Source organism: Equus asinus, unplaced genomic scaffold, assembly GCF_041296235.1.
Source record: "Equus asinus isolate D_3611 breed Donkey unplaced genomic scaffold, EquAss-T2T_v2 contig_381, whole genome shotgun sequence".
Taxonomy (NCBI): Eukaryota; Metazoa; Chordata; class Mammalia; order Perissodactyla; family Equidae; genus Equus; species Equus asinus.
The window spans coordinates 363,399-390,774 of NW_027225051.1; the positions used below are offsets into that span (position 1 = coordinate 363,399).

The following is a 27,376-nucleotide window of genomic DNA, read 5'->3' on the forward strand; positions in this document are numbered from 1 at the left end:
GTCTTCACTCAAAGTTTTATTGGAGTTTGGAAGATTTTATTTTTTGTCTTTCCTTTTTCTCCCCAAAGCCCCCCGGTACGTAGTTGTGTGTTCTTCGCGGTGGGTCCTTCTAGCGGTGGTATGTGGGACGCCGCCTCAGCGTGGTTTGATGAGCAGTGCCGTGTCCGCGCCCGGGATCCGAACGAACCGATGAAACACTGGGCTGCCTGCAGCGGAGCGCGCGAACTTAACCACTCGGCCACGGGGCCAGCCCCTTACTGGATTTTCAAAACAACTCCGGGGGCCGGCCCGGTGGCGCGGCGGTGAAGTTCGCACGTTCTGCTCCGCCGGCCCCGGGTTCGCCGGTCCGGATCCCGGGCGCAGGACCCGGCACCGCTTGGCGAGCCACGCTGTGGCAGGCGTCCCACCTGGAAAGTAGAGGGGGATGGGCACGGATGTCAGCTCAGGGCCAGTCTTCCTCGGCCGACAGAGGAGGATTGGTGGCAGATGTTCGCTCAGGGCTCATCTTCCTCAAAAATAAAATAATAAATCGATTCGATAAAATGTCAAATAACACAACCGCGGGATCACGCTTAGAGTCACCCTTGGCCCGATGATGCCACTCCCCACCCCCCCACCCCCCTGCCCCCCACCATTTGGAGGTGCCGTCAGTGGGATTCGTTCCTGTTTGTCCATCTTTCTTCCTCTTTTTTTTTTTTTTTTTTAAAGACTGGCACCCGAGCTCATTGCCAATCTTTTCTTTTCTTTTTATTCCTCCTCCTTCTTCTTCTTCTCCCCAGAGCACCCCAGTACCTAGTTCTATATTCTCTTTGAGGGTCCCTCTGGTTCTGCCGTGTGGGACGCCACCTCAGCGTGGTTTGATGAGCGGTGCCGTGTCCGAGCCCAGGATCCGAACCTTCCAAGCCCCGGGCCGCTGAAGCGGAGCGTGCAAACTCAACCGCTCGGCCACGGGGTCAGCCCCTTCCTTCCTTCCTTCCTTCCTTCCTTCCTTCCTTCCTTCCTTCCTTCCTTCCTTCCTAAGGAGGAGGAGGCAGGCACTGTGTGAAGTCGCCAGTGAGTCTGTGGAAAGAGACGGAGGATTTCCCATGGGAAGCCGGGGTGGGGGACACGGACCGATGTCGTGCGAACTTGAAGGTGAAAGATCAAAAAACCCACACACGCCTAGAGCGGCGGGTTGCCCGTTAGGAGTTTGCTTGCCGGGCCCATAACGCAGGGCTCATCGATGAGCCAAACCGTCCGTGATCCTCAAGCAGTCTAGTAGGGTTAGAGAAAGGAGGGGGGCACTCTTTCTGCCCCAGATGAGGCGAGTTTCTCAGACAGCCACCCTGCCCCAACATCTTCCCTCCCTGCCTCCCGGCCCTTGGTGGACTGCGGCCTAAGGGTGGGGGAATTGAAGAAAGCCGTTCAATGGAAAAAAGCCCGAGGCCATGGGAGAGAGCTTCCTGCACTTGAATGAAGCCCTGACGCCAGGCCCATCGGAATGAATGGGCCTGACCTCCCCTCCCCCCTCCCCCCTCCCCCCTCCCAGGCTGGCGACTCGGCAGTGGAAGGCTAGGGGTTTCTTCCGAAATGGTGAACCGGCCCCCTTGTCCACAGGAAAACCACACACGGGTACAGCCTAGGCCGGATCTCAGGGTACAGCCTAGGCCGGATCTCAGGCCAAGTCGTCAGGGTGGCAAGATGATGGCGGATGAGAGGAAACTTGTTCTGGGACCGCACCGCCCCCCCCCCCATCGCCTCTCTGGCTGAGAAGAGGGCTGGGGAGCGGTGAGGGTCAGGGGGAGAGTGGGGGCGGGGCCGGGACAGGGACCACCGGGCAGTAGGACGGGAGTAGCCCTGAGGCCTGCCTGCCTGCTTCCTTCCCTGCCGGCGCAGGGCTGAGAGAGGCACGGGGCACGCTGGCTCCTGCCCCTTCACTCATTCGGGAAGCCTCCTGTTGTTGCTCCTGAGGTGCCGGCTGCGGTGACAGACAGAGCAAAACTCCTCTCTCTGTCTATTTCTTCAAAGGCCCGAGTCTGAGCTACGACAGATTCCCCTGTGGCTCAACCCGCAACCTCCCATCCTGCCAGACCAGACCCCTTGTCTAAAAACCTCCACTGGAGGAGCTCTTCCACCTGACTCGGAAAGGAAACACCAGCCCCGCCTCAGCCTCACACCCACCACCACCACCACCACCCGCCCCCCCCCCGCCCCACTCTCCTCCGGACCCAGATACCTAACAGAGGGAACAAAAATCCAAAAATCCTGCTGCTCTCCTTCTACCACCTCCACTTCAGAAGAGTCAGTCTCCCCCGAACACCTCAGACTCTGTGACTTCCCGCGGCCTCCCTTTCCCCGTCCCCATTCTCTCCCCGGACGGGCCCCATCTTACACTTGAACGACAGCTCCACCGCTCGGGGCAGCTGGACACGATGTCCCAAAGTGGCCCGGACGGTAGCCTGGTCGATTCCAAAGGACCCACGCACGCAGTCGGCCATAAACGTGGTGTGGAGATCGTGGACGTTTGCGGGCCTCTGATGAAATCGCTGCTCCGGGGACCCCGGCGTCTAGGACCCGTCTTCTCCGTGTTCTTCACACCGTTGCTCCTGGGCCGGTTATTCTCTTCCCTCTCACTGACCTTAACGTTTTGTCTCTGCCATTGAATTTTGACTGTGCGAATGTGACTTGCCGCTGTAGGGCTGCGTGGATCTCTCAGGCATCCTGCTGTGCCGTGCGGGGGGGGGGGGGAATCCTTGGTGGGTGGGTCGATAGACGTCCCTTTGGTTGTGCCCTGGAGGGGAGAGACAGAGGGGACGACTCAATCCACCACGAACGCTGATGTCGCTCCGATAAACCTGTAGCGGTGATTCTAGTTTATGGCCCGTGTCCTGAAAATAACTTCCCGAAGGGCCAGCCCGGCGGCACAGCGGTTAAGTTCGCACGTTCCGTTTTGTCAGCCAGGGGTTCGCAGGTTCGGATCCAGGGTGCGGACGTGGCGCCGCTTGGCGAGCCACGCTGTGGTCAGCGTCCCGCCTATCAAGGGGAGGGGGATGGGCACGGATGTTAGCTCGGGACCACTCTCCCGGGGCAAAAAGAGGAGAATTGGCAGCAGGTGTCAGCTCGGGGCTCGTCTTCCTCGAAAAATAAATTAATTAAATTAATAAAAACAACTTCCCAAACCTCTCTGATAACTTGAAGCTTTGAAGTTTTGCGAGGTGAAATCAGGTGATAAAAAAGTCCACGGACAGGGGCGGCCCCGTGGCCGAGTGGTTAAGTTCACAAGCTCCCCTTCGGCGGCCCAGGGTTTTGCCGGTTCAGATCCCGGGCACGGCACGGACACGGCACCGCTCGTCGGGCCGTGTGGAGGCGGCGTCCCACATGCCACAACTGGAAGGGCCCTCAACTAAGATAGACAACTATGTCATGGGGGGGATTGGGGGAGAAAAATCGGGAGGGGGGAAAAAAAAAACAAAAACGGAAGATTGGCAACAGGCGTTAGCTCTGTGAGGGCCGATCTTCCTCACCCAAAAACTAAAGTGAGATGAAATCAAATAAAGCGAAGGAAAAGATAAACCTATGAAATCCCATGTTTCTAAAAGTGGCCAAGTGTTTAGACATTGGCCAAGCGACGGAATGCTCATGGGAAGGACAGTTCCTAATTGCTGGCTTCTTAGTTTTCACCAAAATTAAGGTTCGTGAGGGTTAAAAAATCTACTTAACAAATGCGATGAAAGCCACTAGGCCGGCCCGGTGGCGCGCTGGTTAAGTGTGCCTGTTCCGCTTCGCCGGCCCGGGGTTCGCCAGTTCGGATCCCGGGGGTGGACGTGGCACCGCTGGGCGAGCCACGTGGTGGTAGGCGTCCCACATATGAAATAGAGGAAGATGGGCACGGAGGTGAGCTCAGGGCCAGCCTTCCTCGGCAAAAAGAGGAGGATTGGCAGCAGTTAGCTCAGGGCTCATCGTCCTCAAAACAAAACAAAACAAAACAAAAAGCCACTAAAAGTGAATATGGGAAACATCTTTGTGTTCAAGGAAAGTGAGATGGCTGCCTTCAGGCAAGAGGGCCTAAAAAGTAAAGATCGTTTTGTCTGTGAAAAGGTGATCAAAGTTTCACGGGGAAAATAATCTGAGAAAAAGGCCTGTTCGTGGTCAAGTGGCCTAAAATTGGAACGAGTGGACAGATAGAAATGGCGAGCGATAGGATCTATGGGAGTCTATGAGGAAGCCATTGGGTGTCGGCCTAATTCGGCCTGACAGTGTTTTTCGAAAAGGGCCTGACGTGGCCGTCGAGCACGCATCGCATCGTAGATCCGCTTTACACATTTCCTACGGCAAGAACCAATGCCCTTAAGGGAAAGGAGCAGCTTCCCCGTGCTCGGGCCTTTCCTTAAGGAGAGGCATCTTTCCTTAGGCTAGGAGCGGATGGTTGCGCTCACCTTTGACCATCCGGCTCCCCTGTGACCACCCAGGCCCAGACAACAGACCTGCCACCCAGCAGTGTCTGTCGATCGCTGTGCCGACAGAGCAGTCTCGCGACTATCATCCAAGGGACCTTTCGATCCTATGTGAAACGTCCTCTCTGGGGGTCTAGAAGCACTCTGTACACCCCACTTCCCGGGCACCCTCTCTTCCTTCGGGAAGAAAGGCCCCGGGCCACAGTCCTCACATTTTAGCTCAGAATAAACGCACCCCGATTTTCACGGATAGATTGGTTCCGGATTATTTCCGTCGACAGAATGGAATCAAGTCAATGAGTTTCAAGATCGGAGGGAAGCTGATGCAAAATCAGAATTTGTTTTTCTCACTCCCGAAAGGATACTTTTCTCTAACTTCTAGTCTCCTCCTGATAAAGACATTGGAAAATGTTTCTCTTGACCTCTGAGGGAATCGACACCAAAGACAGAGATCCTCCATTTTGTCAGAATGATTTCCTAGGCCTCCAATGGAGGAGGCCTCCCTCGGACGGGAGCTCAGCTTTTGTTTTGCAACAGTTTTCCTCTCTCTGCTTGCCTTTAACATCTCCTTTCCCGTTCTTCTTTTTTGGAAGGGAAATACGTGCACCGCTGGGGAAAAAAAAAAAAAAAGAATTTTCTAAATGACCAAAGAAGATCTACGACTGTTGTTATTTTGGTTTCACGGAGCAGTTCCACGTCCACATTTACTCCATTTTAAACACCCACACACACTCACAGCACGGCGCTGTGAGGATGTCCCGGGGAACTCGATTTGTGGAGGGAATGGCTGTGAGGTCTCTGCCCCCCAACCCCCACCATTTGGGTGCTTCTGCTTGTTGATGAGGACGGGAAGCCCTGCTGAAATCCATATTCTTATCACCACACGTGCATCTGCACCCATGCTCCCCCCCGTGTGTCGTCTTTGGGCTTTGCTGTGGCCCCGTGCGGAGGGAGACCTGTTTTGTGTTGTAAACTTTTCCGCGGCCAAGCGGCTCGGTCCTTTCCTCTACGACTTGTGGGCTCTGTCTGTCCGTCTGCCTTAGAGAGACCCTCTGGGCCGGAAGTGACAGGCTGCACACAATTCCTGACAGACTGCGGACAATTCCTCCGTCGTCACGGTCCTTCTCTGATGACGTGCATGGTTTCGGTTTGACAGCGACCCCCACCCCCCACCCCGCCGTGATTTTCTAAGTCCTCCCGGGAGCCCGGGAAGTGCTCGGGCCGCTCCGGGAAGCGGGGGCCGGCAGCCCCGGCCTGCCCCGTGGCATCTCCGGGGACTTTTCCACCTCTGTCCGCGTCAGCCAGCCGGCAGCCCCGCGCCCGGCCCGGCCCAGAAGTCACGTGGGGAGTCTGTCCCCTTCCTGGCAAGCCCACCCACCCCACCCCCCTCCCCGCCGATTTTCCAACACCTCCTTCTGCGCCCAGGGTTGCCCTGTGCTGCCTGGGAGCTCCGAGGTGGACACCCTGGGGCCTCACGTGGTGACCTCCCGGCCGCCCCAAGCGGGCCCAGAGAGAAAGAGAGAGAGAGAGAGACAGAGAGAGACAGAGACAGAGACAGAGACAGAGAGAGACAGAGACAGAGACAGAGACAGAGACAGAGACAGAGAGAGACCTGACCCGGCGGTGGGCTCAGGCTGTGCACTCTCGCTGGCTGGTGACCCGGTTCCCTCCCGCTGACCCCTCCGCGCCGGTCGTTGGGCGCCATCTGGCGGCCGCTTTTACAGAGTGGCCCTCCTCCGGAGCCCCGGCGACATGAGCAAGGGATGGGACTCGCAGGACGTCTGTGTGGTTTCCAGTGTGGGGCTGTGTGGAACAGAGCTGCTAAGAACATTCATGCCCCGGATTCTGTGTGAATGAACAGGAACGTGGCCGCAGCCCCCACCCCGCCCCCCGCCCCAGCCCCCGGGAGTGGTGGGAGTGGTGCCCTCCAGACCACCCTCGGGTTGGATGCCTCCCTCCCTGGAAGGACTCACGGGACTCCACAAAAGCTGACTTCCTGGAGGTCCAGCGGAGACCCCCAAGGCCCAAGGCCCCCCCCCCCCCCACCCACCCACCACAGATCACTGTGGAAGCCTTAACGACCCAAGGCTCCAGCTACATACAGACGCTCTTAGGAGGCAAGATACACCAAAGGCTTATGTAGGTTGCCACTTTCGGTGGTGGTTTCCGCGGCGTGTCAGTTTTGGAACCCGCCACGCCCTTTTTCACAGAGGCCATACCGTTTCCCTTCACCACCAGTGAGGCGTGAGTGACTGACTTGGCTTCTCCGCGACCTGACTAGCAGTTTGATCCTGTTCCGGTATTTGGAAGAAGGCAGTCTCACCCATGTGTCCCCACAATGTCTCCCTCTAATTTTCTCACTTGCTTTTCCAGGGAACAGCTCACATCTTTTCATGCGCTTATCGGTCATCCATGCGTACCTCCTCCACCCCAGGTGAAAGTGCCTGCTCTGTCTATTGGTCTTCCATTCTTTTTGTATTTTTCAGTGTTGATTTCCCCCGGGTCTCCACTCCATTGTGGGTTTTGTTTTTTGTTTTTTGTTTTTTGTTTTTTTTTTTTGCTTAAAGATTGTCACCTGAGCTAGGCACTGTTGCGCTGCTTCCTCAGTTTCAGAGGGTACCTTTTTCAGGGTTGCTTTTTGACCGGGTCTCCTCGCCATTGTATTTTTTTATTTTTTTTTTTTTGCTTAAAGATTGCCACCTGAGCTAGCCTCTGTTGCCCATCTTCTTCGGTTTCAGAGGGTAGATTTCTCAGTGTTGCTTTTTCGCCAGCTCTCCACGCCCTTGCGTCTTTTTTTTTTCTGCTTGAAGGCTGCAACCTGAGCTAGCTTCTTTTGCCCATGTTCCTCAGTTTCAGAGGGTGGATTTCTCCGTGTTGCTTTTTCCCCAGGTCTCCACACCCTTGTGTGTTTCTTTGGCTTAACGATGGCCACCTGAGGTAGCCTCTGTTGCCCATCTTCGTCCGTTTCAGAGGGTGGATTTCTCAGTGTTGCCTTTTCGCCAGCTCCCCACGCCCTTGTGTGTTTCTTTTGCTTAAAGATTGTCACCTGAGCTAGGCACTGTTGCCCTGCTTCCTCAGTTTCAGAGGGTACCTTTTTCAGGGTTGCTTTTTCACCGGGTCTGCTCGCCATTGTATTTTTTTATCTTATTTTTTTTGCTTAAAGATTGCCACCTGAGCTAGCCTCTGTTGCGCTTCTTTCTCAGTTCTAGAGGGTAGATTTCTCCGTGTTGCTTTTTCCCCCGGTCTCCACGCACTTCCTTTTATTTTTCCTTAAAAATTGCCACCTGAGCTAGCCTCTGTTGCCCATCTTCGTCGGTTTCAGAGGGTAGATTTCTCACTGTTGCTTTTTTGCCAGGTCTGCACGCCCATGTGTTTTTTTTCTGCTTAAAGGTTGCAACCTGAGCTAGCTTCTTTTGCCCATGTTCGTCAGTTTCAGAGGGTGGATTTCTCCGTGTTGCTTTTTCCCCAGGTCTCCACACCCTTGTGTGTTTCTTTGGCTTAACGATTGCCACCTGAGGTAGCCTCTGTTGCCCATCTTCCTCAGTTTCAGAGGGTGGATTTCTGAATGTTGCTTTTTCCCCAGGTCTCCACGCCCTTGTGTGTTTCTTTTGCTTAAAGATTGCCACCTGAAGCCAGCCTCTCTTGCCCATCTTCCTCAGTTTCAGAGGGTAGATATTTCAGGGTTGCTTTTTCCCCAGGTCTCCACGCCTTTGGGTTTTGTTTTTGCTTAACGATTGCCACCTGAGCTAGCCTCTGTTGCCCATCTTCGTCCGTTTCAGAGGGTGGATTTCTCAGTGTTGCCTTTTCCCCAGGTCTCCACGCCCTTGTGTGTTTCTTTTGCTTAAAGATTGCCACCTGAGCTAGCCTCTCTTGCCCATGTTCCTCAGTTTCAGAGGGTAGATATTTCAGGGTTGCTTTGTCCCCAGGGCTCCACGCCTTTGTGCTTTGTTTTTGCTTAAGGATTGCCACCTGAGGTAGCCTCTCTTGCCCATCTTCCTCAGTTTCAGAGGGTGGATTTCTCCGTGTTGCTTTTTCCCCAGGTCTCCACGCCCTTGTGTGTTTCTTTTGCTTAAAGATTGCCACCTGAGCTAGCCTCTGTTGCCCATCTTCGTCCGTTTCAGAGGGTGGATTTCTCAGTGTTGCCTTTTCGCCAGCTCCCCACGCCCTTGTGTGTTTCTTTTGCTTAAAGATTGTCACCTGAGCTAGGCACTGTTGCCCTGCTTCCTCAGTTTCAGAGGGTACCTTTTTCAGGGTTGCTTTTTGACCGGGTCTCCTCGCCATTGTATTTTTTTATTTTATTTTTTTTGCTTAAAGATTGCCACCTGAGCTAGCCTCTGTTGCGCTTCTTTCTCAGTTCTAGAGGGTAGATTTCTCCGTGTTGCTTTTTCCCCAGGTCTCCACGCACTTCCTTTTATTTTTCCTTAAAAATTGCCACCTGAGCTAGCCTCTGTTGTCGATCTTCGTCGGTTTCAGAGGGTAGATTTCTCACTGTTGCTTTTTTGCCAGGTCTGCACGCCCTTGTGTTTTTTTTCTGCTTAAAGGTTGCAACCTGAGCTAGCTTCTTTTGCCCATGTTCCTCAGTTTCAGAGGGTGGATTTCTCCGTGTTGCTTTTTCCCCAGGCCTCCACGCCCTTGTGTGTTTCTTTTGCTTAACGATTGCCACCTGAGCTAGCCTCTGTTGCCCATCTCTGTCCGTTTCAGAGGGTGGATTTCTCAGTGTTGCCTTTTCCCCAGCTCCCCACGCCCTTGTGTGTTTCTTTTGCTTAAAGATTGCCACCTGAAGCCAGCCTCTCTTGCCCATCTTCCTCAGTTTCAGAGGGTAGATATTTCAGGGTTGCTTTTTCCCCAGGTCTCCACGCCTTTGGGTTTTGTTTTTGCTTAACGATTGCCACCTGAGCTAGCCTCTCTTGCCCATCTTCCTGAGTTTCAGAGGGTCGATATCTCCGTGTTGCTGTTTCCCCAGGTCTCCACGCCCTTGTGTGTTTCTTTTGCTTAACGTTTGCCACCTGAAGCCAGCCTCTCTTGCCCATCTTCCTCAGTTTCAGAGGGTAGATATTTCAGGGTTGCTTTTTCCCCAGGTCTCCACGCCTTTGTGTTTTGTTTTTGCTTAACGATTGCCACCTGAGCTAGCCTCTCTTGCCCATGTTCCTCAGTTTCAGAGGGTAGATATTTCAGGGTTGCTTTGTCCCCAGGGCTCCACGCCTTTGTGCTTTGTTTTTGCTTAAGGATTGCCACCTGAGGTAGCCTCTCTTGCCCATCTTCCTCAGTTTCAGAGGGTGGATTTCTCCGTGTTGCTTTTTCCCCAGGTCTCCACGCCCTTGTGTGTTTCTTTTGCTTAAAGATTGCCACCTGAGCTAGCCTCTGTTGCCCATCTTCGTCCGTTTCAGAGGGTGGATTTCTCAGTGTTGCCTTTTCGCCAGCTCCCCACGCCCTTGTGTGTTTCTTTTGCTTAAAGATTGTCACCTGAGCTAGGCACTGTTGCCCTGCTTCCTCAGTTTCAGAGGGTACCTTTTTCAGGGTTGCTTTTTAACCGGGTCTCCTCGCCATTGTATTTTTTTATTTTATTTTTTTTGCTTAAAGATTGCCACCTGAGCTAGCCTCTGTTGCGCGTCTTTCTCAGTTCTAGAGGGTAGATTTCTCCGTGTTGCTTTTTCCCCAGGTCTCCACGCACTTCCTTTTATTTTTCCTTAAAAATTGCCACCTGAGCTAGCCTCTGTTGTCCATCTTCGTCGGTTTCAGAGGGTAGATTTCTCACTGTTGCTTTTTTGCCAGGTCTGCACGCCCTTGTGTTTTTTTTCTGCTTAAAGGTTGCAACCTGAGCTAGCTTCTTTTGCCCATGTTCCTCAGTTTCAGAGGGTGGATTTCTCCGTGTTGCTTTTTCCCCAGGCCTCCACGCCCTTGTGTGTTTCTTTTGCTTAACGATTGCCACCTGAGCTAGCCTCTGTTGCCCATCTCTGTCCGTTTCAGAGGGTGGATTTCTCAGTGTTGCCTTTTCCCCAGCTCCCCACGCCCTTGTGTGTTTCTTTTGCTTAAAGATTGCCACCTGAAGCCAGCCTCTCTTGCCCATCTTCCTCAGTTTCAGAGGGTAGATATTTCAGGGTTGCTTTTTCCCCAGGTTTCCACGCCTTTGGGTTTTGTTTTTGCTTAACGATTGCCACCTGAGCTAGCCTCTCTTGCCCATCTTCCTGAGTTTCAGAGGGTCGATATCTCCGTGTTGCTGTTTCCCCAGGTCTCCACGCCCTTGTGTGTTTCTTTTGCTTAACGTTTGCCACCTGAAGCCAGCCTCTCTTGCCCATCTTCCTCAGTTTCAGAGGGTAGATATTTCAGGGTTGCTTTTTCCCCAGGTCTCCACGCCTTTGTGTTTTGTTTTTGCTTAAAGATTGCCACCTGAGCTAGCCTCTCTTGCCCATGTTCCTCAGTTTCAGAGGGTAGATATTTCAGGGTTGCTTTGTCCCCAGGGCTCCACGCCTTTGTGCTTTGTTTTTGCTTAAGGATTGCCACCTGAGGTAGCCTCTCTTGCCCATCTTCCTCAGTTTCAGAGGGTGGATTTCTCCGTGTTGCTTTTTCCCCAGGTCTCCACGCCCTTGTGTGTTTCTTTTGCTTAAAGATTGCCACCTGAGCTAGCCTCTGTTGCCCATCTTCGTCCGTTTCAGAGGGTGGATTTCTCAGTGTTGCCTTTTCGCCAGCTCCCCACGCCCTTGTGTGTTTCTTTTGCTTAAAGATTGTCACCTGAGCTAGGCACTGTTGCCCTGCTTCCTCAGTTTCAGAGGGTACCTTTTTCAGGGTTGCTTTTTGACCGGGTCTCCTCGCCATTGTATTTTTTTATCTTATTTTTTTTGCTTAAAGATTGCCACCTGAGCTAGCCTCTGTTGCCCATCTTCGTCCGTTTCAGAGGGTGGATTTCTCAGTGTTGCCTTTTCGCCAGCTCCCCACGCCCTTGTGTGTTTCTTTTGCTTAAAGATTGTCACCTGAGCTAGGCACTGTTGCCCTGCTTCCTCAGTTTCAGAGGGTACCTTTTTCAGGGTTGCTTTTTGACCGGGTCTCCTCGCCATTGTATTTTTTTATTTTATTTTTTTTGCTTAAAGATTGCCACCTGAGCTAGCCTCTGTTGCGCTTCTTTCTCAGTTCTAGAGGGTAGATTTCTCCGTGTTGCTTTTTCCCCAGGTCTCCACGCACTTCCTTTTATTTTTCCTTAAAAATTGCCACCTGAGCTAGCCTCTGTTGTCGATCTTCGTCGGTTTCAGAGGGTAGATTTCTCACTGTTGCTTTTTTGCCAGGTCTGCACGCCCTTGTGTTTTTTTTCTGCTTAAAGGTTGCAACCTGAGCTAGCTTCTTTTGCCCATGTTCCTCAGTTTCAGAGGGTGGATTTCTCCGTGTTGCTTTTTCCCCAGGCCTCCACGCCCTTGTGTGTTTCTTTTGCTTAACGATTGCCACCTGAGCTAGCCTCTGTTGCCCATCTCTGTCCGTTTCAGAGGGTGGATTTCTCAGTGTTGCCTTTTCCCCAGCTCCCCACGCCCTTGTGTGTTTCTTTTGCTTAAAGATTGCCACCTGAAGCCAGCCTCTCTTGCCCATCTTCCTCAGTTTCAGAGGGTAGATATTTCAGGGTTGCTTTTTCCCCAGGTCTCCACGCCTTTGGGTTTTGTTTTTGCTTAACGATTGCCACCTGAGCTAGCCTCTCTTGCCCATCTTCCTGAGTTTCAGAGGGTCGATATCTCCGTGTTGCTGTTTCCCCAGGTCTCCACGCCCTTGTGTGTTTCTTTTGCTTAACGTTTGCCACCTGAAGCCAGCCTCTCTTGCCCATCTTCCTCAGTTTCAGAGGGTAGATATTTCAGGGTTGCTTTTTCCCCAGGTCTCCACGCCTTTGTGTTTTGTTTTTGCTTAACGATTGCCACCTGAGCTAGCCTCTCTTGCCCATGTTCCTCAGTTTCAGAGGGTAGATATTTCAGGGTTGCTTTGTCCCCAGGGCTCCACGCCTTTGTGCTTTGTTTTTGCTTAAGGATTGCCACCTGAGGTAGCCTCTCTTGCCCATCTTCCTCAGTTTCAGAGGGTGGATTTCTCCGTGTTGCTTTTTCCCCAGGTCTCCACGCCCTTGTGTGTTTCTTTTGCTTAAAGATTGCCACCTGAGCTAGCCTCTGTTGCCCATCTTCGTCCGTTTCAGAGGGTGGATTTCTCAGTGTTGCCTTTTCGCCAGCTCCCCACGCCCTTGTGTGTTTCTTTTGCTTAAAGATTGTCACCTGAGCTAGGCACTGTTGCCCTGCTTCCTCAGTTTCAGAGGGTACCTTTTTCAGGGTTGCTTTTTAACCGGGTCTCCTCGCCATTGTATTTTTTTATTTTATTTTTTTTGCTTAAAGATTGCCACCTGAGCTAGCCTCTGTTGCGCGTCTTTCTCAGTTCTAGAGGGTAGATTTCTCCGTGTTGCTTTTTCCCCAGGTCTCCACGCACTTCCTTTTATTTTTCCTTAAAAATTGCCACCTGAGCTAGCCTCTGTTGTCCATCTTCGTCGGTTTCAGAGGGTAGATTTCTCACTGTTGCTTTTTTGCCAGGTCTGCACGCCCTTGTGTTTTTTTTCTGCTTAAAGGTTGCAACCTGAGCTAGCTTCTTTTGCCCATGTTCCTCAGTTTCAGAGGGTGGATTTCTCCGTGTTGCTTTTTCCCCAGGCCTCCACGCCCTTGTGTGTTTCTTTTGCTTAACGATTGCCACCTGAGCTAGCCTCTGTTGCCCATCTCTGTCCGTTTCAGAGGGTGGATTTCTCAGTGTTGCCTTTTCCCCAGCTCCCCACGCCCTTGTGTGTTTCTTTTGCTTAAAGATTGCCACCTGAAGCCAGCCTCTCTTGCCCATCTTCCTCAGTTTCAGAGGGTAGATATTTCAGGGTTGCTTTTTCCCCAGGTTTCCACGCCTTTGGGTTTTGTTTTTGCTTAACGATTGCCACCTGAGCTAGCCTCTCTTGCCCATCTTCCTGAGTTTCAGAGGGTCGATATCTCCGTGTTGCTGTTTCCCCAGGTCTCCACGCCCTTGTGTGTTTCTTTTGCTTAACGTTTGCCACCTGAAGCCAGCCTCTCTTGTCCATGTTCCTCAGTTTCAGAGGGTAGATATTTCAGGGTTGCTTTGTCCCCAGGGCTCCACGCCTTTGTGCTTTGTTTTTGCTTAAGGATTGCCACCTGAGGTAGCCTCTCTTGCCCATCTTCCTCAGTTTCAGAGGGTGGATTTCTCCGTGTTGCTTTTTCCCCAGGTCTCCACGCCCTTGTGTGTTTCTTTTGCTTAAAGATTGCCACCTGAGCTAGCCTCTGTTGCCCATCTTCGTCCGTTTCAGAGGGTGGATTTCTCAGTGTTGCCTTTTCGCCAGCTCCCCACGCCCTTGTGTGTTTCTTTTGCTTAAAGATTGTCACCTGAGCTAGGCACTGTTGCCCTGCTTCCTCAGTTTCAGAGGGTACCTTTTTCAGGGTTGCTTTTTAACCGGGTCTCCTCGCCATTGTATTTTTTTATTTTATTTTTTTTGCTTAAAGATTGCCACCTGAGCTAGCCTCTGTTGCGCGTCTTTCTCAGTTCTAGAGGGTAGATTTCTCCGTGTTGCTTTTTCCCCAGGTCTCCACGCACTTCCTTTTATTTTTCCTTAAAAATTGCCACCTGAGCTAGCCTCTGTTGTCCATCTTCGTCGGTTTCAGAGGGTAGATTTCTCACTGTTGCTTTTTTGCCAGGTCTGCACGCCCTTGTGTTTTTTTTCTGCTTAAAGGTTGCAACCTGAGCTAGCTTCTTTTGCCCATGTTCCTCAGTTTCAGAGGGTGGATTTCTCCGTGTTGCTTTTTCCCCAGGCCTCCACGCCCTTGTGTGTTTCTTTTGCTTAACGATTGCCACCTGAGCTAGCCTCTGTTGCCCATCTCTGTCCGTTTCAGAGGGTGGATTTCTCAGTGTTGCCTTTTCCCCAGCTCCCCACGCCCTTGTGTGTTTCTTTTGCTTAAAGATTGCCACCTGAAGCCAGCCTCTCTTGCCCATCTTCCTCAGTTTCAGAGGGTAGATATTTCAGGGTTGCTTTTTCCCCAGGTTTCCACGCCTTTGGGTTTTGTTTTTGCTTAACGATTGCCACCTGAGCTAGCCTCTCTTGCCCATCTTCCTGAGTTTCAGAGGGTCGATATCTCCGTGTTGCTGTTTCCCCAGGTCTCCACGCCCTTGTGTGTTTCTTTTGCTTAACGTTTGCCACCTGAAGCCAGCCTCTCTTGCCCATCTTCCTCAGTTTCAGAGGGTAGATATTTCAGGGTTGCTTTTTCCCCAGGTCTTCACGCCTTTGTGTTTTGTTTTTGCTTAAAGATTGCCACCTGAGCTAGCCTCTCTTGCCCATGTTCCTCAGTTTCAGAGGGTAGATATTTCAGGGTTGCTTTGTCCCCAGGGCTCCACGCCTTTGTGCTTTGTTTTTGCTTAAGGATTGCCACCTGAGGTAGCCTCTCTTGCCCATCTTCCTCAGTTTCAGAGGGTGGATTTCTCCGTGTTGCTTTTTCCCCAGGTCTCCACGCCCTTGTGTGTTTCTTTTGCTTAAAGATTGCCACCTGAGCTAGCCTCTGTTGCCCATCTTCGTCCGTTTCAGAGGGTGGATTTCTCAGTGTTGCCTTTTCGCCAGCTCCCCACGCCCTTGTGTGTTTCTTTTGCTTAAAGATTGTCACCTGAGCTAGGCACTGTTGCCCTGCTTCCTCAGTTTCAGAGGGTACCTTTTTCAGGGTTGCTTTTTGACCGGGTCTCCTCGCCATTGTATTTTTTTATCTTATTTTTTTTGCTTAAAGATTGCCACCTGAGCTAGCCTCTGTTGCCCATCTTCGTCCGTTTCAGAGGGTGGATTTCTCAGTGTTGCCTTTTCGCCAGCTCCCCACGCCCTTGTGTGTTTCTTTTGCTTAAAGATTGTCACCTGAGCTAGGCACTGTTGCCCTGCTTCCTCAGTTTCAGAGGGTACCTTTTTCAGGGTTGCTTTTTGACCGGGTCTCCTCGCCATTGTATTTTTTTATTTTATTTTTTTTGCTTAAAGATTGCCACCTGAGCTAGCCTCTGTTGCGCTTCTTTCTCAGTTCTAGAGGGTAGATTTCTCCGTGTTGCTTTTTCCCCAGGTCTCCACGCACTTCCTTTTATTTTTCCTTAAAAATTGCCACCTGAGCTAGCCTCTGTTGTCGATCTTCGTCGGTTTCAGAGGGTAGATTTCTCACTGTTGCTTTTTTGCCAGGTCTGCACGCCCTTGTGTTTTTTTTCTGCTTAAAGGTTGCAACCTGAGCTAGCTTCTTTTGCCCATGTTCCTCAGTTTCAGAGGGTGGATTTCTCCGTGTTGCTTTTTCCCCAGGCCTCCACGCCCTTGTGTGTTTCTTTTGCTTAACGATTGCCACCTGAGCTAGCCTCTGTTGCCCATCTCTGTCCGTTTCAGAGGGTGGATTTCTCAGTGTTGCCTTTTCCCCAGCTCCCCACGCCCTTGTCTGTTTCTTTTGCTTAAAGATTGCCACCTGAAGCCAGCCTCTCTTGCCCATCTTCCTCAGTTTCAGAGGGTAGATATTTCAGGGTTGCTTTTTCCCCAGGTCTCCACGCCTTTGGGTTTTGTTTTTGCTTAACGATTGCCACCTGAGCTAGCCTCTCTTGCCCATCTTCCTGAGTTTCAGAGGGTCGATATCTCCGTGTTGCTGTTTCCCCAGGTCTCCACGCCCTTGTGTGTTTCTTTTGCTTAACGTTTGCCACCTGAAGCCAGCCTCTCTTGCCCATCTTCCTCAGTTTCAGAGGGTAGATATTTCAGGGTTGCTTTTTCCCCAGGTCTCCACGCCTTTGTGTTTTGTTTTTGCTTAACGATTGCCACCTGAGCTAGCCTCTCTTGCCCATGTTCCTCAGTTTCAGAGGGTAGATATTTCAGGGTTGCTTTGTCCCCAGGGCTCCACGCCTTTGTGCTTTGTTTTTGCTTAAGGATTGCCACCTGAGGTAGCCTCTCTTGCCCATCTTCCTCAGTTTCAGAGGGTGGATTTCTCCGTGTTGCTTTTTCCCCAGGTCTCCACGCCCTTGTGTGTTTCTTTTGCTTAAAGATTGCCACCTGAGCTAGCCTCTGTTGCCCATCTTCGTCCGTTTCAGAGGGTGGATTTCTCAGTGTTGCCTTTTCGCCAGCTCCCCACGCCCTTGTGTGTTTCTTTTGCTTAAAGATTGTCACCTGAGCTAGGCACTGTTGCCCTGCTTCCTCAGTTTCAGAGGGTACCTTTTTCAGGGTTGCTTTTTAACCGGGTCTCCTCGCCATTGTATTTTTTTATTTTATTTTTTTTGCTTAAAGATTGCCACCTGAGCTAGCCTCTGTTGCGCGTCTTTCTCAGTTCTAGAGGGTAGATTTCTCCGTGTTGCTTTTTCCCCAGGTCTCCACGCACTTCCTTTTATTTTTCCTTAAAAATTGCCACCTGAGCTAGCCTCTGTTGTCCATCTTCGTCGGTTTCAGAGGGTAGATTTCTCACTGTTGCTTTTTTGCCAGGTCTGCACGCCCTTGTGTTTTTTTTCTGCTTAAAGGTTGCAACCTGAGCTAGCTTCTTTTGCCCATGTTCCTCAGTTTCAGAGGGTGGATTTCTCCGTGTTGCTTTTTCCCCAGGCCTCCACGCCCTTGTGTGTTTCTTTTGCTTAACGATTGCCACCTGAGCTAGCCTCTGTTGCCCATCTCTGTCCGTTTCAGAGGGTGGATTTCTCAGTGTTGCCTTTTCCCCAGCTCCCCACGCCCTTGTGTGTTTCTTTTGCTTAAAGATTGCCACCTGAAGCCAGCCTCTCTTGCCCATCTTCCTCAGTTTCAGAGGGTAGATATTTCAGGGTTGCTTTTTCCCCAGGTTTCCACGCCTTTGGGTTTTGTTTTTGCTTAACGATTGCCACCTGAGCTAGCCTCTCTTGCCCATCTTCCTGAGTTTCAGAGGGTCGATATCTCCGTGTTGCTGTTTCCCCAGGTCTCCACGCCCTTGTGTGTTTCTTTTGCTTAACGTTTGCCACCTGAAGCCAGCCTCTCTTGTCCATGTTCCTCAGTTTCAGAGGGTAGATATTTCAGGGTTGCTTTGTCCCCAGGGCTCCACGCCTTTGTGCTTTGTTTTTGCTTAAGGATTGCCACCTGAGGTAGCCTCTCTTGCCCATCTTCCTCAGTTTCAGAGGGTGGATTTCTCCGTGTTGCTTTTTCCCCAGGTCTCCACGCCCTTGTGTGTTTCTTTTGCTTAAAGATTGCCACCTGAGCTAGCATCTGTTGCCCATCTTCGTCCGTTTCAGAGGGTGGATTTCTCAGTGTTGCCTTTTCGCCAGCTCCCCACGCCCTTGTGTGTTTCTTTTGCTTAAAGATTGTCACCTGAGCTAGGCACTGTTGCCCTGCTTCCTCAGTTTCAGAGGGTACCTTTTTCAGGGTTGCTTTTTGACCGGGTCTCCTCGCCATTGTATTTTTTTATCTTATTTTTTTTGCTTAAAGATTGCCACCTGAGCTAGCCTCTGTTGCCCATCTTCGTCCGTTTCAGAGGGTGGATTTCTCAGTGTTGCCTTTTCGCCAGCTCCCCACGCCCTTGTGTGTTTCTTTTGCTTAAAGATTGTCACCTGAGCTAGGCACTGTTGCCCTGCTTCCTCAGTTTCAGAGGGTACCTTTTTCAGGGTTGCTTTTTGACCGGGTCTCCTCGCCATTGTATTTTTTTATCTTATTTTTTTTGCTTAAAGATTGCCACCTGAGCTAGCCTCTGTTGCGCTTCTTTCTCAGTTCTAGAGGGTAGATTTCTCCGTGTTGCTTTTTCCCCAGGTCTCCACGCACTTCCTTTTATTTTTCCTTAAAAATTGCCACCTGAGCTAGCCTCTGTTGTCCATCTTCGTCGGTTTCAGAGGGTAGATTTCTCACTGTTGCTTTTTTGCCAGGTCTGCACGCCCTTGTGTTTTTTTTCTGCTTAAAGGTTGCAACCTGAGCTAGCTTCTTTTGCCCATGTCCCTCAGTTTCAGAGGGTGGATTTCTCCGTGTTGCTTTTTCCCCAGGCCTCCACGCCCTTGTGTGTTTCTTTTGCTTAAAGATTGCCACCTGAAGCCAGCCTCTCTTGCCCATCTTCCTCAGTTTCAGAGGGTAGATATTTCAGGGTTGCTTTTTCCCCAGGTCTCCACGCCTTTGTGTTTTGTTTTTGCTTAACGATTGCCACCTGAGCTAGCCTCTCTTGCCCATGTTCCTCAGTTTCAGAGGGTAGATATTTCAGGGTTGCTTTGTCCCCAGGGCTCCACGCCTTTGTGCTTTGTTTTTGCTTAAGGATTGCCACCTGAGGTAGCCTCTCTTGCCCATCTTCCTCAGTTTCAGAGGGTGGATTTCTCCGTGTTGCTTTTTCCCCAGGTCTCCACGCCCTTGTGTGTTTCTTTTGCTTAAAGATTGCCACCTGAGCTAGCCTCTGTTGCCCATCTTCGTCCGTTTCAGAGGGTGGATTTCTCAGTGTTGCCTTTTCGCCAGCTCCCCACGCCCTTGTGTGTTTCTTTTGCTTAAAGATTGTCACCTGAGCTAGGCACTGTTGCCCTGCTTCCTCAGTTTCAGAGGGTACCTTTTTCAGGGTTGCTTTTTGACCGGGTCTCCTCGCCATTGTATTTTTTTATCTTATTTTTTTTGCTTAAAGATTGCCACCTGAGCTAGCCTCTGTTGCGCTTCTTTCTCAGTTCTAGAGGGTAGATTTCTCCGTGTTGCTTTTTCCCCAGGTCTCCACGCACTTCCTTTTATTTTTCCTTAAAAATTGCCACCTGAGCTAGCCTCTGTTGTCCATCTTCGTCGGTTTCAGAGGGTAGATTTCTCACTGTTGCTTTTTTGCCAGGTCTGCACGCCCTTGTGTTTTTTTTCTGCTTAAAGGTTGCAACCTGAGCTAGCTTCTTTTGCCCATGTTCGTCAGTTTCAGAGGGTGGATTTCTCCGTGTTGCTTTTTCCCCAGGTCTCCACGCCCTTGTGTGTTTCTTTTGCTTAAAGATTGCCACCTGAGCTAGCCTCTGTTGCCCATCTTCGTCCGTTTCAGAGGGTGGATTTCTCAGTGTTGCCTTTTCGCCAGCTCCCCACGCCCTTGTGTGTTTCTTTTGCTTAAAGATTGTCACCTGAGCTAGGCACTGTTGCCCTGCTTCCTCAGTTTCAGAGGGTACCTTTTTCATGGTTGCTTTTTGACCGGGTCTCCTCGCCATTGTATTTTTTTATTTTATTTTTTTTGCTTAAAGATTGCCACCTGAGCTAGCCTCTGTTGCGCTTCTTTCTCAGTTCTAGAGGGTAGATTTCTCCGTGTTGCTTTTTCCCCAGGTCTCCACGCACTTCCTTTTATTTTTCCTTAAAAATTGCCACCTGAGCTAGCCTCTGTTGTCCATCTTCGTCGGTTTCAGAGGGTAGATTTCTCACTGTTGCTTTTTTGCCAGGTCTGCACGCCCTTGTGTTTTTTTTCTGCTTAAAGGTTGCAACCTGAGCTAGCTTCTTTTGCCCATGTCCCTCAGTTTCAGAGGGTGGATTTCTCCGTGTTGCTTTTTCCCCAGGCCTCCACGCCCTTGTGTGTTTCTTTTGCTTAAAGATTGCCACCTGAAGCCAGCCTCTCTTGCCCATCTTCCTCAGTTTCAGAGGGTAGATATTTCAGGGTTGCTTTTTCCCCAGGTCTCCACGCCTTTGTGTTTTGTTTTTGCTTAACGATTGCCACCTGAGCTAGCCTCTCTTGCCCATGTTCCTCAGTTTCAGAGGGTAGATATTTCAGGGTTGCTTTGTCCCCAGGGCTCCACGCCTTTGTGCTTTGTTTTTGCTTAAGGATTGCCACCTGAGGTAGCCTCTCTTGCCCATCTTCCTCAGTTTCAGAGGGTGGATTTCTCCGTGTTGCTTTTTCCCCAGGTCTCCACGCCCTTGTGTGTTTCTTTTGCTTAACGATTGCCACCTGAGCTAGCCTCTGTTGCCCATCTTCGTCCGTTTCAGAGGGTGGATTTCTCAGTGTTGCCTTTTCGCCAGCTCCCCACGCCCTTGTGTGTTTCTTTTGCTTAAAGATTGTCACCTGAGCTAGGCACTGTTGCCCTGCTTCCTCAGTTTCAGAGGGTACCTTTTTCAGGGTTGCTTTTTGACCGGGTCTCCTCGCCATTGTATTTTTTTATCTTATTTTTTTTGCTTAAAGATTGCCACCTGAGCTAGCCTCTGTTGCGCTTCTTTCTCAGTTCTAGAGGGTAGATTTCTCCGTGTTGCTTTTTCCCCAGGTCTCCACGCACTTCCTTTTATTTTTCCTTAAAAATTGCCACCTGAGCTAGCCTCTGTTGTCCATCTTCGTCGGTTTCAGAGGGTAGATTTCTCACTGTTGCTTTTTTGCCAGGTCTGCACGCCCTTGTGTTTTTTTTCTGCTTAAAGGTTGCAACCTGAGCTAGCTTCTTTTGCCCATGTCCCTCAGTTTCAGAGGGTGGATTTCTCCGTGTTGCTTTTTCCCCAGGCCTCCACGCCCTTGTGTGTTTCTTTTGCTTAAAGATTGCCACCTGAAGCCAGCCTCTCTTGCCCATCTTCCTCAGTTTCAGAGGGTAGATATTTCAGGGTTGCTTTTTCCCCAGGTCTCCACGCCTTTGTGTTTTGTTTTTGCTTAACGATTGCCACCTGAGCTAGCCTCTCTTGCCCATGTTCCTCAGTTTCAGAGGGTAGATATTTCAGGGTTGCTTTGTCCCCAGGGCTCCACGCCTTTGTGCTTTGTTTTTGCTTAAGGATTGCCACCTGAGGTAGCCTCTCTTGCCCATCTTCCTCAGTTTCAGAGGGTGGATTTCTCCGTGTTGCTTTTTCCCCAGGTCTCCACGCCCTTGTGTGTTTCTTTTGCTTAAAGATTGCCACCTGAGCTAGCCTCTGTTGCCCATCTTCGTCCGTTTCAGAGGGTGGATTTCTCAGTGTTGCCTTTTCGCCAGCTCCCCACGCCCTTGTGTGTTTCTTTTGCTTAAAGATTGTCACCTGAGCTAGGCACTGTTGCCCTGCTTCCTCAGTTTCAGAGGGTACCTTTTTCAGGGTTGCTTTTTGACCGGGTCTCCTCGCCATTGTATTTTTTTATCTTATTTTTTTTGCTTAAAGATTGCCACCTGAGCTAGCCTCTGTTGCGCTTCTTTCTCAGTTCTAGAGGGTAGATTTCTCCGTGTTGCTTTTTCCCCAGGTCTCCACGCACTTCCTTTTATTTTTCCTTAAAAATTGCCACCTGAGCTAGCCTCTGTTGTCCATCTTCGTCGGTTTCAGAGGGTAGATTTCTCACTGTTGCTTTTTTGCCAGGTCTGCACGCCCTTGTGTTTTTTTTCTGCTTAAAGGTTGCAACCTGAGCTAGCTTCTTTTGCCCATGTTCGTCAGTTTCAGAGGGTGGATTTCTCCGTGTTGCTTTTTCCCCAGGTCTCCACGCCCTTGTGTGTTTCTTTTGCTTAAAGATTGCCACCTGAGCTAGCCTCTGTTGCCCATCTTCGTCCGTTTCAGAGGGTGGATTTCTCAGTGTTGCCTTTTCGCCAGCTCCCCACGCCCTTGTGTGTTTCTTTTGCTTAAAGATTGTCACCTGAGCTAGGCACTGTTGCCCTGCTTCCTCAGTTTCAGAGGGTACCTTTTTCAGGGTTGCTTTTTGACCGGGTCTCCTCGCCATTGTATTTTTTTATTTTATTTTTTTTGCTTAAAGATTGCCACCTGAGCTAGCCTCTGTTGCGCTTCTTTCTCAGTTCTAGAGGGTAGATTTCTCCGTGTTGCTTTTTCCCCAGGTCTCCACGCACTTCCTTTTATTTTTCCTTAAAAATTGCCACCTGAGCTAGCCTCTGTTGTCCATCTTCGTCGGTTTCAGAGGGTAGATTTCTCACTGTTGCTTTTTTGCCAGGTCTGCACGCCCTTGTGTTTTTTTTCTGCTTAAAGGTTGCAACCTGAGCTAGCTTCTTTTGCCCATGTCCCTCAGTTTCAGAGGGTGGATTTCTCCGTGTTGCTTTTTCCCCAGGCCTCCACGCCCTTGTGTGTTTCTTTTGCTTAAAGATTGCCACCTGAAGCCAGCCTCTCTTGCCCATCTTCCTCAGTTTCAGAGGGTAGATATTTCAGGGTTGCTTTTTCCCCAGGTCTCCACGCCTTTGTGTTTTGTTTTTGCTTAACGATTGCCACCTGAGCTAGCCTCTCTTGCCCATGTTCCTCAGTTTCAGAGGGTAGATATTTCAGGGTTGCTTTGTCCCCAGGGCTCCACGCCTTTGTGCTTTGTTTTTGCTTAAGGATTGCCACCTGAGGTAGCCTCTCTTGCCCATCTTCCTCAGTTTCAGAGGGTGGATTTCTCCGTGTTGCTTTTTCCCCAGGTCTCCACGCCCTTGTGTGTTTCTTTTGCTTAACGATTGCCACCTGAGCTAGCCTCTGTTGCCCATCTTCGTCCGTTTCAGAGGGTGGATTTCTCAGTGTTGCCTTTTCGCCAGCTCCCCACGCCCTTGTGTGTTTCTTTTGCTTAAAGATTGTCACCTGAGCTAGGCACTGTTGCCCTGCTTCCTCAGTTTCAGAGGGTACCTTTTTCAGGGTTGCTTTTTGACCGGGTCTCCTCGCCATTGTATTTTTTTATCTTATTTTTTTTGCTTAAAGATTGCCACCTGAGCTAGCCTCTGTTGCGCTTCTTTCTCAGTTCTAGAGGGTAGATTTATCCGTGTTGCTTTTTCCCCAGGTCTCCACGCACTTCCTTTTATTTTTCCTTAAAAATTGCCACCTGAGCTAGCCTCTGTTGTCCATCTTCGTCGGTTTCAGAGGGTAGATTTCTCACTGTTGCTTTTTTGCCAGGTCTGCACGCCCTTGTGTTTTTTTTCTGCGTAAAGGTTGCAACCTGAGCTAGCTTCTTTTGCCCATGTCCCTCAGTTTCAGAGGGTGGATTTCTCCGTGTTGCTTTTTCCCCAGGCCTCCACGCCCTTGTGTGTTTCTTTTGCTTAAAGATTGCCACCTGACGCCAGCCTCTCTTGCCCATCTTCCTCAGTTTCAGAGGGTAGATATTTCAGGGTTGCTTTTTCCCCAGGTCTCCACGCCTTTGTGTTTTGTTTTTGCTTAACGATTGCCACCTGAGCTAGCCTCTCTTGCCCATGTTCCTCAGTTTCAGAGGGTAGATATTTCAGGGTTGCTTTGTCCCCAGGGCTCCACGCCTTTGTGCTTTGTTTTTGCTTAAGGATTGCCACCTGAGGTAGCCTCTCTTGCCCATCTTCCTCAGTTTCAGAGGGTGGATTTCTCCGTGTTGCTTTTTCCCCAGGTCTCCACGCCCTTGTGTGTTTCTTTTGCTTAACGATTGCCACCTGAGCTAGCCTCTGTTTCCCATCTTCGTCCGTTTCAGAGGGTGGATTTCTCAGTGTTGCCTTTTCGCCAGCTCCCCACGCCCTTGTGTGTTTCTTTTGCTTAAAGATTGTCACCTGAGCTAGGCACTGTTGCCCTGCTTCCTCAGTTTCAGAGGGTACCTTTTTCAGGGTTGCTTTTTGACCGGGTCTCCTCGCCATTGTATTTTTTTATCTTATTTTTTTTGCTTAAAGATTGCCACCTGAGCTAGCCTCTGTTGCGCTTCTTTCTCAGTTCTAGAGGGTAGATTTCTCCGTGTTGCTTTTTCCCCAGGTCTCCACGCACTTCCTTTTATTTTTCCTTAAAAATTGCCACCTGAGCTAGCCTCTGTTGTCGATCTTCGTCGGTTTCAGAGGGTAGATTTCTCACTGTTGCTTTTTTGCCAGGTCTGCACGCCCTTGTGTTTTTTTTCTGCTTAAAGGTTGCAACCTGAGCTAGCTTCTTTTGCCCATGTTCGTCAGTTTCAGAGGGTGGATTTCTCCGTGTTGCTTTTTCCCCAGGTCTCCAGACCCTTGTGTGTTTCTTTGGCTTAACGATTGCCACCTGAGGTAGCCTCTGTTGCCCATCTTCCTCAGTTTCAGAGGGTGGATTTCTGAATGTTGCTTTTTCCCCAGGTCTCCACGCCCTTGTGTGTTTCTTTTGCTTAACGATTGCCACCTGAAGCCAGCCTCTCTTGCCCATCTTCCTCAGTTTCAGAGGGTAGATATTTCAGGGTTGCTTTTTCCCCAGGTCTCCACGCCTTTGGGTTTTGTTTTTGCTTAACGAGTGCCACCTGAGCTAGCCTCTCTTGCCCATGTTCCTCAGTTTCAGAGGGTAGATATTTCAGGGTTGCTTTGTCCCCAGGGCTCCACGCCTTTGTGCTTTGCTTTTGCTTAAGGATTGCCACCTGAGGTAGCCTCTCTTGCCCATCTTCCTCAGTTTCAGAGGGTGGATTTCTCCGTGTTGCTTTTTCCCCAGGTCTCCACGCCCTTGTGTGTTTCTTTTGCTTAACGATTGCCACCTGAGCTAGCCTCTGTTGCCCATCTTCGTCCGTTTCAGAGGGTGGATTTCTCAGTGTTGCCTTTTCGCCAGCTCCCCACGCCCTTGTGTGTTTCTTTTGCTTAAAGATTGTCACCTGAGCTAGGCACTGTTGCCCTGCTTCCTCAGTTTCAGAGGGTACCTTTTTCAGGGTTGCTTTTTGACCGGGTCTCCTCGCCATTGTATTTTTTTATTTTATTTTTTTTGCTTAAAGATTGCCACCTGAGCTAGCCTCTGTTGCGCTTCTTTCTCAGTTCTAGAGGGTAGATTTCTCCGTGTTGCTTTTTCCCCAGGTCTCCACGCACTTCCTTTCATTTTTCCTTAAAAATTGCCACCTGAGCTAGCCCCTGTTGCCCATCTTCGTCGGTTTCAGAGGGTAGATTTCTCAGTGTTGATTTTTCCCCATTTCTCCACGCCCTCGTGCTTTTTTTTTTTTATTTCCTTAAATGTCGGCGCCTGAGCTAGCTTCTTTTGCCCATCTTCGTCAGTTTCAGCGGGTAGACTCTCCGCCTGCCTTCGACAGGCCCTCTGGACTGGAAAGCTTTCCTCCTCCCGTCATCACGGTCCTTCTCGGATGACGTGCCTGGTTTCGGTTTGACCGTCCCCGCCCGCCCTGATTTTCTAAGTCCTCCCGGGAACCCCGGGGGCGCTCCAGCCGCTCCGGGAAGCGGCGGCCTCCCGGCCGCACCGGCCCAGCCCGGCCCGGGCCGCCCCCTGGCCTCTCTGGGGGGAACTCTCCCCTTCCCCTTCCCGGTGATCGCCCGAGAAACCTTTTCCGAGTCCCCCTCCTGCGGCTGGGGCTGCGCCTTGGCGGCCGGGAGCCCGCGGGCGGACGCCCCGGGGCCGCACTGGGCCGGGAGGCTGGGTCCGAGGGGGCTCCGGGACGGGATCGGGCGGCCCGGCGGCCCGGCTGTGCTCCCCGGCGGGCCCGCGCTCCGGCTCCGTCCCGCTGAGGCGGTCGTCGGTCGCCGGGTGCCACCTGGCGGCCGCTTTTATATCGTCTCTTTCCTCCGGAGCTCCGGCGACGCGGGCCAAGGGACGGGACTCGGCCGCGGTGACCGAGGCAGAGTCCCGGGAGGCCGGCGTCGCTGGCGGGATCTGGCCCGGTGGCGCCGGGGCGTGAGCGTGACGCCCGCTCGCCGGAGATTGGAGGTGCAGGCTACTGAGGGAGGTGGCTGTCGCCGCGCCGCCCGGTGCCGGCCGGGGTGTGGGGCCTCCCGGACGGGTCGACCAGCAGCCGCCGGTGCCCCTCCGTCCCCGGGAGGGGGTGGGGGGCCGCCGCGGGGGAACGGGCGAGGGAGCTCGTCCCGTGCCCGGCCGTCGTCCCGAGGGCGGCCCGGTGGTCGGGCCTTCCGCGTCGCCGATCCCCTTTCCGCGCCCCGCTCCGGAGGTGGGCGACCGGCCGGGGCCTTGCGGGGGAGGCCCGTGGAGGGCGCGACGGGCTCGGCCGCCGGGCTGGCCTTTTCCCCACTGGTCTTCCGAGTCGACCGGCTCTGGCGGTGGGGACCGGGCCCGGTCCTCGGATGCCTCCTCCTCCGTGGCAGTTTTTTTTTCCAAGTCCCGCCCTGGAGAAGAGCGTGGACCGGCCCCGGGAGCCCTCGAGGGCGGGCCGGGGAGGGCGTCCCCGGCCCGGACGCGTGCCCGGGGTGGGTCCGGGCCGTCGGACCGGACTTCTCTCTCCGAGTTTCGCGGGTCGCGTCTTTGTCCGGAGGCGGGAGGGGGCCGGCTCGAGGCGTAGGTGGAGCCCCGGCTGAGGGACGGGAGCCACGGTCCCGCCCCGGGCCCGGTCGCCGGAGGCGCCTCCGCGGAATTCTTTTCTAAGTCCTGACCCGGCGACTCAGAGGGAGGGACCGACCGGTCCCGGCCCGCGCGGGCGGCCCGGGGAGGCTGTCCCCGGCTCCCCCTGCCGCCACGCTTCTGGGGTCGACCAGATGGCCCCGGGAGCTCCGGGCCTGGTGGCGATGGGGTCGTGCTTGGGGTCTGGTGGCCGTGGCCGTGATCCAGGGGTTCCCCTGGTGATCCGTGGGTGGGCCCCGTCTCCGGGCGCGGCGATTCTTGCCCCCGAATGGGTGGTTTTGTGCCGCCAGATAAGTGCTGACACGCTCTGCTCGGGTGACAGTCGCCCGAGAGCTTCCGGGTGCCTGGATGCGTGTGCGGGGAGGGCTCCGGGCTCTGGCCGAGAACCGGACGCCCGTTTCCACCCCCGCCGCTTGAGCCGCCCGCTGGGGCCTGCGCGCCGGCTCTTGTGCGTTCCAGGCGCCCCCACGACCGTGGTGCCACCTCCGGTCTCTGGTACCCGAGGGCGGCGGGGTTAGGGGCGCGGGGTCCTCTACCACGTGCACTCCCTGCCGCCGGCACCCGGGTGCGGTCGCGACTTACCCCATCCCACCGGCTCCGTGCCAGTGCGTGTCAGGCGTTCTCGTCCTGGGGTCGTCGCCCGCGCTTGCTGGAGGAGGAGAGGGGTCGGTGAGGCTGAAGCAGGCTCCTCCGCTCGCTGTCCTCGCCGGCCTTCCCTTGCTCGGGGGTCCCTCGCGTTATGCTGCCGACCGATGTGGTGATGCTGTGCTCTCCCGGGCCGGGCCTAAGCCGTGCCAGACGAGGGACGGACGTTCATGGCGAACGGGACCGCTCTTCTCGCTCTGCCCGCGGGTCCCCTCGCCCGTTCTCCCCCGCTGCGAGT

General features: G+C 52.4%; 1 long non-coding RNA gene across 2 annotated transcripts; it reads right to left on the bottom strand.

Annotated features, from left to right (window-relative positions):
• Window positions 1-27,376, bottom strand: LOC139043828 (uncharacterized). Of its 2 annotated transcripts, none has more exons than XR_011500888.1 (4): window positions 27,076-27,365; window positions 2,372-2,770; window positions 793-1,059; window positions 1-509 (listed from the first exon to the last, which is right to left on the bottom strand). It is a non-coding gene; the product is annotated as an uncharacterized lncRNA (long non-coding RNA). The 2 variants fall into 2 exon arrangements; XR_011500889.1 differs by having other exon boundaries at window positions 22-505; window positions 27,076-27,376.